Below are 9,395 nucleotides of genomic sequence, written 5' to 3' on the forward strand. Positions count from 1 at the left end.
GGTTATGGTACGTAGAGCCAGGTGACATGAGATGTATCACTAGTCGAGATGTAGTTTTCAATGAAACTGAGATGACTTTCAAGAAAATTGATGATGTTGGTCGAAGTGCAGATATATCTGAAGAAGAGCTGGAATAGGAAGAGATTCATGTTGAGGTGGAGCATGTCAATGCTGAATTGCATATCCCAGATTAAGTCGAAGAAGAAGCACAAGATGCTGAGGATACTGAGGAAGTTGAAGAAATTGTTGATGACTACCTGTTAACAAGAGATAGGTCGAGAAGAGTCATAAAACCACCCCAGAGAATTGTGTATGTAGATCTCATAGCTTATGCCTTAATCTGCAAGTTAGGTTCTAGATGAAAAACCTAGATACTATAAGGAAGTTATGAGGAGTCGAAATAAGACTGAATGGTGGAAGACCATGGTTGATGAGATGAAATCTCTTCATGATAACCACACTTGGGAACTGATTAAGAAACCTGCTGGAGCTAGGTTAGTTAGTTGTAAGTGGATTTTAAAAGTTAAGGAAGGAATCGAATGAGTGACATTGAAAAGATACAAGGCAAGATCGGTCGAAATGGGATTCACTCAGAAAGAAGGTGTCGACTTTAATGATGCATTCTCACCTTGTGTAAAATTTAGAGGTGTTGAAAACAAAAAACCTAAAAACAGGAAGATGAAAACCAGAGTGAAACCAAATATTTGAGTAAAGGAAGAAACATAACCTTAACTTGGTTGAAAAAGTGAAGACTTAGCTCCACAATATACATCAAACCAAATCAAATGAATAATAAAGATGAAAACCATGAAACTAGATATGGCCAAATAATATGCGAAACCATAACTCTCAACAAATGAAAAATGAAAATAGATTGAATCAAATAAACCATTAAGTATGAATTAATGAAACATTTGTAACTGAAATAGAGGAAGAAGAATTTACTTTGTAAAATGTTGGAAGAAGAAGATGAACATGCAAAGAATGAAAATAATTTACCTCAATTTGGTTGAAAAGGATAAGATTTGAGTACTTTGTAAACTTGTCCGAAAATCAAATAAAGTGAAAAATAAGTCAACAAAAAAAAAAACATGCACCGAAATCAAATATGAAAGACGATGACGAAGATTGAATGATCGTAAACGGTACAAATGAAGAAAGACGGCGAAGAAGGAGATAAATGAAGATGTTGGGAAAATATATAAAGGATGAGGAAGATAAAGAAAGAGGAGGAAGAATTAGAGGAGACGGGGAAAATGAAGAATGAGGAGAAAGAGGGAGAGTAAACGTGCAGAGAAAAATGAGAGAGAGGAGGACTTTGGAAAAGTTGAAAAGTAACTTTTGTGAAATGATTTTTGATATCAGCAAAAGATTTGATAAGACAGCTTACTTTTACACAATTATCATTTACAATGGAACCAATCACCATTAATTTGAAACCAAAAAGCCAACTAATGAATTAAATCAAATTCAAAATTGACTAAAATATGGCAAAAAAACACCAACTAAATTGGTTGCAAAGCAAACTTGGTTGAAAAAGTAAATTTTGGACAAGTATTACCCTCATTTAGCTAACATGGTAGAGTTAGAGACAATGAAAAAAATGACTTTTCCAGAATATCTAATTTTCGTATATTATAGATTTATATTAACCATGAAGTTCTCGTGCTAAAAAAAGTGGGGGTTTGAGGTTCTATGATTATGTAAAAGTAAAAGGGCTAAACATTATTTGGCCACCTGTCATTTGGGGCGAATCCCAAAAACAACCCTGTAAAAAAAACACAGATTCTGTCATTGCCATTTGTAGATTCTCCTGTTTTGCCCCCTCACTGGATTTGATCAAAAAAATGATGATGTGACGTGCTGTGTTGGATTTTTTATTTTTTTATTGCTGACGTGGCTTTTTTTTTTGACAGAAAATAAATGATATTCATTCATTCAAATCGATAGAGTACATCGTTGCAATACAAATTAAAAATCTCCAAAAACAAAAAGGATGAATCTGCAAACAAATCCACAGCATCCATGTTAATAGCATAAAACGGCAAATTGCATATGCCTACAAATATTAATGTATTGACTGTATTGAGATGTCCGAAATATTCATGCTTCCGGATCTGTAGCGTTGACGACACCAAAGTCATTGATTGAATTTGCACTAGATCGAAACTAATCTTTCAACCTGAAACAAATAAACACCGCACAAAAACGGAAAAACAAAATACCCGCACAAAGACGAGAAATCAAAATACACCACAAAAATATGAGAAATCAAAACAAACGATGACCCACGAAATTACAAAAAAGACAAAAAGAAAATGTGTGAAAATCACTTATTTAAGTAATAGATAAACAAAAACGATTTGGAGGGGTGATTTTGGATCAAAATTGATCATAAATCACCCCTCTTTGAGAGAGAGGAAGGAAAAAGAAGAAAAGTGACGGCTAGGGTGACTCTAGTTATTGTTTTAAACAAATGAATTATTTTTAAATTTTTTTTATTGCTGACGTGGCTGCCAACTGGATTTATTTATTTTTTATTTCTTTTTAAATTTATTTATTTATTAATTTTTTCACACATTTTTTTTAATTTTCTTTTTCATATTGGCTTAAATGATAAAACATGATAAAATACTCAAAAATAGCATATGGTGGGAGTTGAACTCACCACCTTCACATTACAACTCCAATTACATATATACTAAGCTACATGCCTTTTATTGTTATATCAATGCAGTTAGTTATTTTTTAGGCTTAATAACACTTTTGGTCCTCGTGTTTTGATCAACTCACAAATCTGGTCCTTCCATTTTAAAACAGAACAAAGCAGTCCCTGAACTTGTCTAAAGAATGTAATACTGGTCCTAACCCCCATTTCCACTCCAAAAAAGCTGATGTGTCCGAATTAAGAGGCTGGCTAGGCATTTACACGTCATTAAAAACTAAATATTTTATTTAATAATATTTTATTTAACTTTTCAAAAAATAAAGAAAAAAAATTAAAACAAAAAATCATATTTAATTGAATTCTTTGCATTATCTTGTTAATAAAGCATTATCAATCATCAATCAGTATATATAAAGAATATATCAATTTGCTAGAAAAAAATGGACATAAAAAAGAGAATTTTGGAAGGCACAAAAACAACACAAAATCTTCATCATGTTCATAAACAACCAAACCAAATATCAATTCTGCAAATTGAAAAAAAAAAAAAACCTAAAACTCCTAAAGAAAAAAGGCACAACTTTACCATATCAAACTAAAATTCAAGTTCAGGTTAAAAAAAAACCAAAAGAAAAAAATAAATTTTTTCTATAGTTTTGTATCTCAACACCATACTTAATAGCCACACTAGCAAAAGTATCAAATTTCGAAACATAATGTTCAATATAACTCAACTCATTACCACCTTTAACACCACCGTTGTCGCCGCCGTTCTGCAACCCATTTGACGGCGACATCTACTCCGATCAACCACCGACAGCAAAGATCTAAAACACAAGAACATGAAATTGACTTTGAAGAAGAAGTTGGTGAAGAGAAGACTCGTTTCAGAAAAATAAAGCAAAAGGGTCAAAGAAAAATCTAACTTGGAGGAAGAAAAGGAAAGAGAGGATGAAGATGGAATTGAAAATACTAAAGAAGAAGAAGGTTATTCTATTTGAGGAGATTATGGAAGATATTATACTTCTGAATTAATAAATTAATTAAATCAATTATTTAGATGATGAATTAAAAATTTATATTTCCAAATATGCAATGCCACGTAAACAAACATCTGGCCACATCACTTAAAATTTGGACACATCAGTTTTTTTGGAGTAGAAATGGGGTTAGGAGCAGTATTGCATCCATTAGACAAGTTCAAGGACTTCTTTGTTCTGTTTTAAAATGGAAGGATCAAATTCATGAGTTGGTCAAAACACGAGGACCAAAAGTGTTATTAAGCCTTATTTTTATAGCATGAGAGCATTTATTAAACTGAAATATATTAAAATTTTAAAATATTTGTTAAATTGAAATTAATATAAATTTTAAACTAACGTTTAATTTAGTTAATACACTTCCAAAGTTTAATTTATATTACTGAGTTTAATTTAGTATATATATACTAACATAAATTTTAAAATAAATTAATATATTAAACTGAAATTAATATAAACTAAATTAAATAAACTAAACTAAACTAAATAAATCAAAACAAAACTAAATAAATAAATTAAACTAAACTGAAAAATATTAAACTAAACTAAACTGAAATATATTAAACAGAAATTAAATATACTAAACGGAAATTAATTAAAATAAAACTAAATTAAAATAAAATAAATTTATAAATTAAACTAAACTAAATTAATTTAATTTATATTAAACTAAAATCAAATATACTAAACTGAAATTTATTAAATTAAAACTAAATTTATAAATTAAACTAAACTAAATAAATTAAAAAACTAACTTAAAACTAAACTAAACTAAATAAATTAAAACTAACTTAATTAAATTGAGTTAAAAAAACACATTTTAACGTTAAATTTATGAAACTAACTTAATTAACACATTTTAACGTTAAAAAACTAAACAAAATTAAATAAACTAAATTAATATTGTTATATTTATTTTTTTAATGTTAAAAAACTAAACTAAACTAATTTAGTTTAATTTATAAATTTAGTTTATTTTAAAATTTTAATATATTTCAGTTTAATAAATATTTGCATACTATAAAAATAACTAACTGCATTGGTATTACGACAAAAGGCATGTAGCTTAGTGGATTTGTGATTGGAGTTGTAATGTGAAGGTGTTGGGTTTAACTCCCATCATATGTAATTTATGAATATTTTATTATTTAAACCAATATGAAAAAGAAAATAAAAAAAGGTGTGAAAAAATTTTTTAAATATTTTTTTAAAGTTTTTAATAAAAAAAATCCAGTTGGCAGCCACGTAGCAATAAAAAAAATCAACACAGCACGCCACATCATCATTTTTGTTGATCAAATCTAGCGAAGATGCAAAACAGGAGAATCTACAAATGGCAAGGATGAAATCTATTTTTTTTTACAGGATTGTTTTTAGAATTCGCTCCAAATGACAGGGGACAAAATAATATTTAACCCAAAATAAAATGATAATCAATACTAACTAGTCTATAGTAAAATGGAAAACTCTTTATCTGCTACACTATATTATGGTGCAAAAGATATGAAAGGAATGAAAGGATAAGTTCATAAGAAAGGGATGTTAATTCTGTAACTAATGAAACTGTTCCTTATAATTTAGCACTATTCTGAAAATTATATATAATAGATAGCATGGCCAACCCAACCTGTTTGGAGGTCTAGAGAAAAATTTTAAAATGAGGCATTTGAAATGTATTTTAAAATAATAATGTTGTTGTTGCTAAGAATTGAACTCAAGACCAAAAAAAAAAATAGACCTAAATTTTAGCAACTCAATTATGATAATTTATGTGTCTAAGGTGTCATTATATATTATTATAACAAGATTAAAAAAAAATTTGAGACCTTTTTTTAACCCAAATATTTAAGGCATAAAACCCTAGCCTAAGTGGCTTGGCCCTGATAGATAGAGATGTGAGTCCAATCGTGATAACTCAAAAATAAATGATGTCACACAAATGAAATCACGTGACATTCAAAGCGAAGAGACATTGATAAATAATTTAGAAGGTTGTTTTAATATATCATAATTAATAATTTATGCTGCCATATTTTAATAACTAAAATGGTAATATGTTAAACTAATATTATTAATGATAGTCACAAGTAGCTTTCATAGCTCAGTTGGTTAGAGCACCCGTTTAGTAAGCGGGAGGTCTTGAGTTCAACTCTCAATGAAAGCATATAATTATTTTTTTAATTTACTTTTTTAATAAAATATTTTACTATATTTTTTTATAAAATATTTTAACCTTAAAATATTCATCATTTATTGTTATTTTAATTGTGAAAAATAACAATAACAATTTAACATTAAAATGTTTTCTTTTATAATTTGTTTACTATATAGTGCATATACCCACAAATCTATGTCATCTAGGCATGGCAACAGGGCGGGTCGGGGACGGTTTTTACCTCCCCCAAACCCAAACCCGAATCTCCAATCAATCCCCGTTACCCGCCCCAAACCCAAACGGGGATGGGGAATTAAAACCCAAACCCGTCCTTAACGGGTTCGGGTTGGGTTCGGGTATCCCCGCCCCGCCACCATGTATTTCGTAAAATCAATTTTTTAATAAAAATATTTACTTTTTCAAAAATCAAATTACATTATAAATAACAAAATAAAACAATCTCAAAAAATTTCATACATATATTTCAAATATTTAAAATAATAAATACAAATCAAATTATTAAAACAATAGCCACATATTTAATAATATAAATTACGAAATATAAATAATAATGTACATATTGAAATAAACAGGGCGGGTTCGGGGTGGGTACTAGTGTCCCCATTACCCGACCCATCCCCATGTTTTCTAATCGGGGAAAACCCAAACCCGAACCCAAACCCAGTCAAAACGGGTTTTCCCCGTCAACTTCGGGGCGGGTTCGGGTGGGTACCCATGGGTCTGGGTTTTATTGCCATGTCTAATGTCATCTACCATATAAGAACACTCAGCTCTTGAAAACCCCACACTACCCTTTACTATCTAATTGCCACATAACCACTTTTTTCACTTTTCATGTCTTTTTCTATGCCTACCTTAATTATCCAACTATCCCTTTATGTCTGGACTAAAACATTACTTCTATATACACTCATTCTTAAAAAATATAAACCTTTTTTGTTAACATGTAACTTTTTTGTATCCTTTGGTTCTGAAAAACTACCTTTTTGTTTCTGTAGCTGACACACTGCTCAAGGTTTCTATCCTTCTGTTGTAACGTTTCATCACCAATTCTTTGTAAATCGATCCTTCCTTTGGTTTCCCTTTCTCTCTATTTTGTGTTTCCTCTACCTAACCATCCTTCAACTATATTCTGAGGTTTTCTTCTACTCACGATCTACCTCTATTTTCATCTGCAAGCGATCTCCCCTTCACCTATGGCGAGACCTTATGACATGGTTGGAGACATAAACGAAAGAAAGGAGCTATGGAAGCTGGCGGTGAAGATTCAGCATAAATGGAAAGTTACAATGACAAACAAGGAGCATTTTGAGATGGTCATAGTTGACAAACAAGTGAGTTATGTGTTTGTTTACACCATTATGTTTTTACCTCCGCTTTTGTATTTTTATGGCTTTTCAATCATGTTAGGATCTGATAGAAACTATTTCTTGAATCTGTACTACCATTGTATATAGTTTTCCTGCTCTGTACTACCATTGTGTATGACTATGGTTGCCATGAAAGTGGTGGGATAGCATGAATGTTTAACTGACAAAGCTTGCACCTTTACAAAGTTTTCTTTAGTTCTTGAAATGTTTAGCTCAACCAAAAAGGATGCTGCATTTATAGTTGACAATTTTATAACTTTCAAAGGTTGGAGTTTTATAATTTTTTCAAAGGTTTGAGTTTTACAAATTTTTCAAAGGTTGGAGTTTTACAGATCTCTTGAAATATATTTGTAACAGTACAACGTTTGACTTTTCACGGGTATCTTGAATGATGTAGTTCAATTTACAGTCTATTTTTGACTCGATTTGGCCATTGCTTGCAGGGACATGACATTCAAGTGATAGTTCCAACTATTTACAGGCAAACTTTTGACTCACTGTTGTTGGTTAACACTACCTGCACCATGTTCAACTTTCAAGTACTACATAATGACTTGACATTCAGGCCTACGAACCATAAATACATTTTGAAATTCACCGGTGGGACAACCATAAGCGAAATAGGAAAACACGACATACAACACAAGCTGAGCAACTGCAACCCTTTTGGTGATATTATTTCTGGAAAATGGCAGAAGCATTTGCTTACAGGTTTTTCCAAAACTTTCTCATTTTTCGTTTTATAATTTCTTTTACTCTTCCATAATTGACCGTTTCTACATTACATTCTCCTCAGACGTCATTGGTGTCGTGGACGAGGTAGGATACACCCAGTCAATGGCCGGAAAGAAACCACAAATCAATTTCGTGTTGCGGGACTTGGGGTAAATTCTTTTCCTTATTACCCTAATTGCACTGAATATTACATGGACGACCTCCATAACATTACTAAGAGTGCTTATTTCTGTTAGGGCTAACACGTTGCACTGCACTTTGTGGGAAAGCTACGCAACACACAACAAACTTAAACTACAACCTATATCTTGTTTCTAATCAATCAACGAGACCGCAAACTTACAACAACTCTTCATCGCATGGCGAGGTTGGGTTTTAGTCTTCAACAATAAACCTAAACTTACCGGATTAAACTGTTTTCTCATTATCTCTGTTGCAATAATACGCTGTGAACCAAACAACGAAGGTAGACTTATAGTACACTTACCCTCTATGTTGGAGGTTCGTCGCTGGAGGTTTACCACGTTTTCGTACGCCCGATGCTTCCATTGTTGCACAGTTGAGTTTTCAACTTGAGAGTGGGTGAAGACTGACCTAAATGAGGAGCGTGCAATGTATTTGAAGTTACTTGATATCTTTTTGACCTTCTAAATCTCATCTTTACTACTATTCTTTCGGTTCCCAATATTGCACCGTAACATGAATTAACCCTTCAATTACTAATATTACATATAACATTTATTTAATTAATTTACAATCTTTATTCACCTCACTCTTTAATTCACATTAATATTTTCAATTACATTATATTTTGAAACTCCTTATTTATTATTTTAACTACACCTTAATGTATATAAATAACTCATTATATAAACTACAAACATCAACATAATTTTTATGTGGAAACTTATAATCAACCTATTTTCTATAGTAACATTTTGTTTATTATTTTACATTTACTTATGTAACATCTATTTGTTAATCTACAATAATATTTACTTTTAAAACAATTCTCCCTATTTTAATTTTACGCATGTAGTTATGGACTAACAATAAGCATTATCTAAGGCAAACGGGCCAACCCACACTACTACCCGTGCGGAAGCACGGGTATCCCACTAGTTGTGTATATAAGATTTTACATGTCGTCATTGTAAGCAACATTTGTGGTACATGATAAGTTTCTTATATTGCTAGTTACATTTATGAACAAACTCGTTTATTGTAGTTTAATCTGCATCAATATTGAAAAATTAATATTCTCCCAATAAATAGTATGTGTGTTAAAAAAGTTGCATAACAAGAGTCGTTTTGGTTTACAAGGGTTTGTTTTTCTTTTCTTTTCCATTGTGTCCTTAACTTTTAAGAATACTGTTACATGTTTTTTTTATAAAAAAAACTAATCT

At 30.8% G+C, this 9,395-nt stretch overlaps 1 non-coding gene across 1 annotated transcript; it reads left to right on the top strand.

Moving 5' to 3' along the window:
- The first annotated feature begins 5,798 nt into the window (after nucleotides 1–5,798).
- On the top strand, nucleotides 5,799–5,872 carry TRNAT-AGU (transfer RNA threonine (anticodon AGU)). The gene has a single exon. It is a non-coding gene; the product is annotated as a tRNA-Thr (tRNA).
- Nucleotides 5,873–9,395: the final 3,523 nt, after the last annotated feature.

The sequence above is a fragment of the Vicia villosa genome, unplaced genomic scaffold (assembly GCF_029867415.1).
Source record: "Vicia villosa cultivar HV-30 ecotype Madison, WI unplaced genomic scaffold, Vvil1.0 ctg.000011F_1_1, whole genome shotgun sequence".
NCBI classification, from domain to species: domain Eukaryota; kingdom Viridiplantae; phylum Streptophyta; class Magnoliopsida; order Fabales; family Fabaceae; genus Vicia; species Vicia villosa.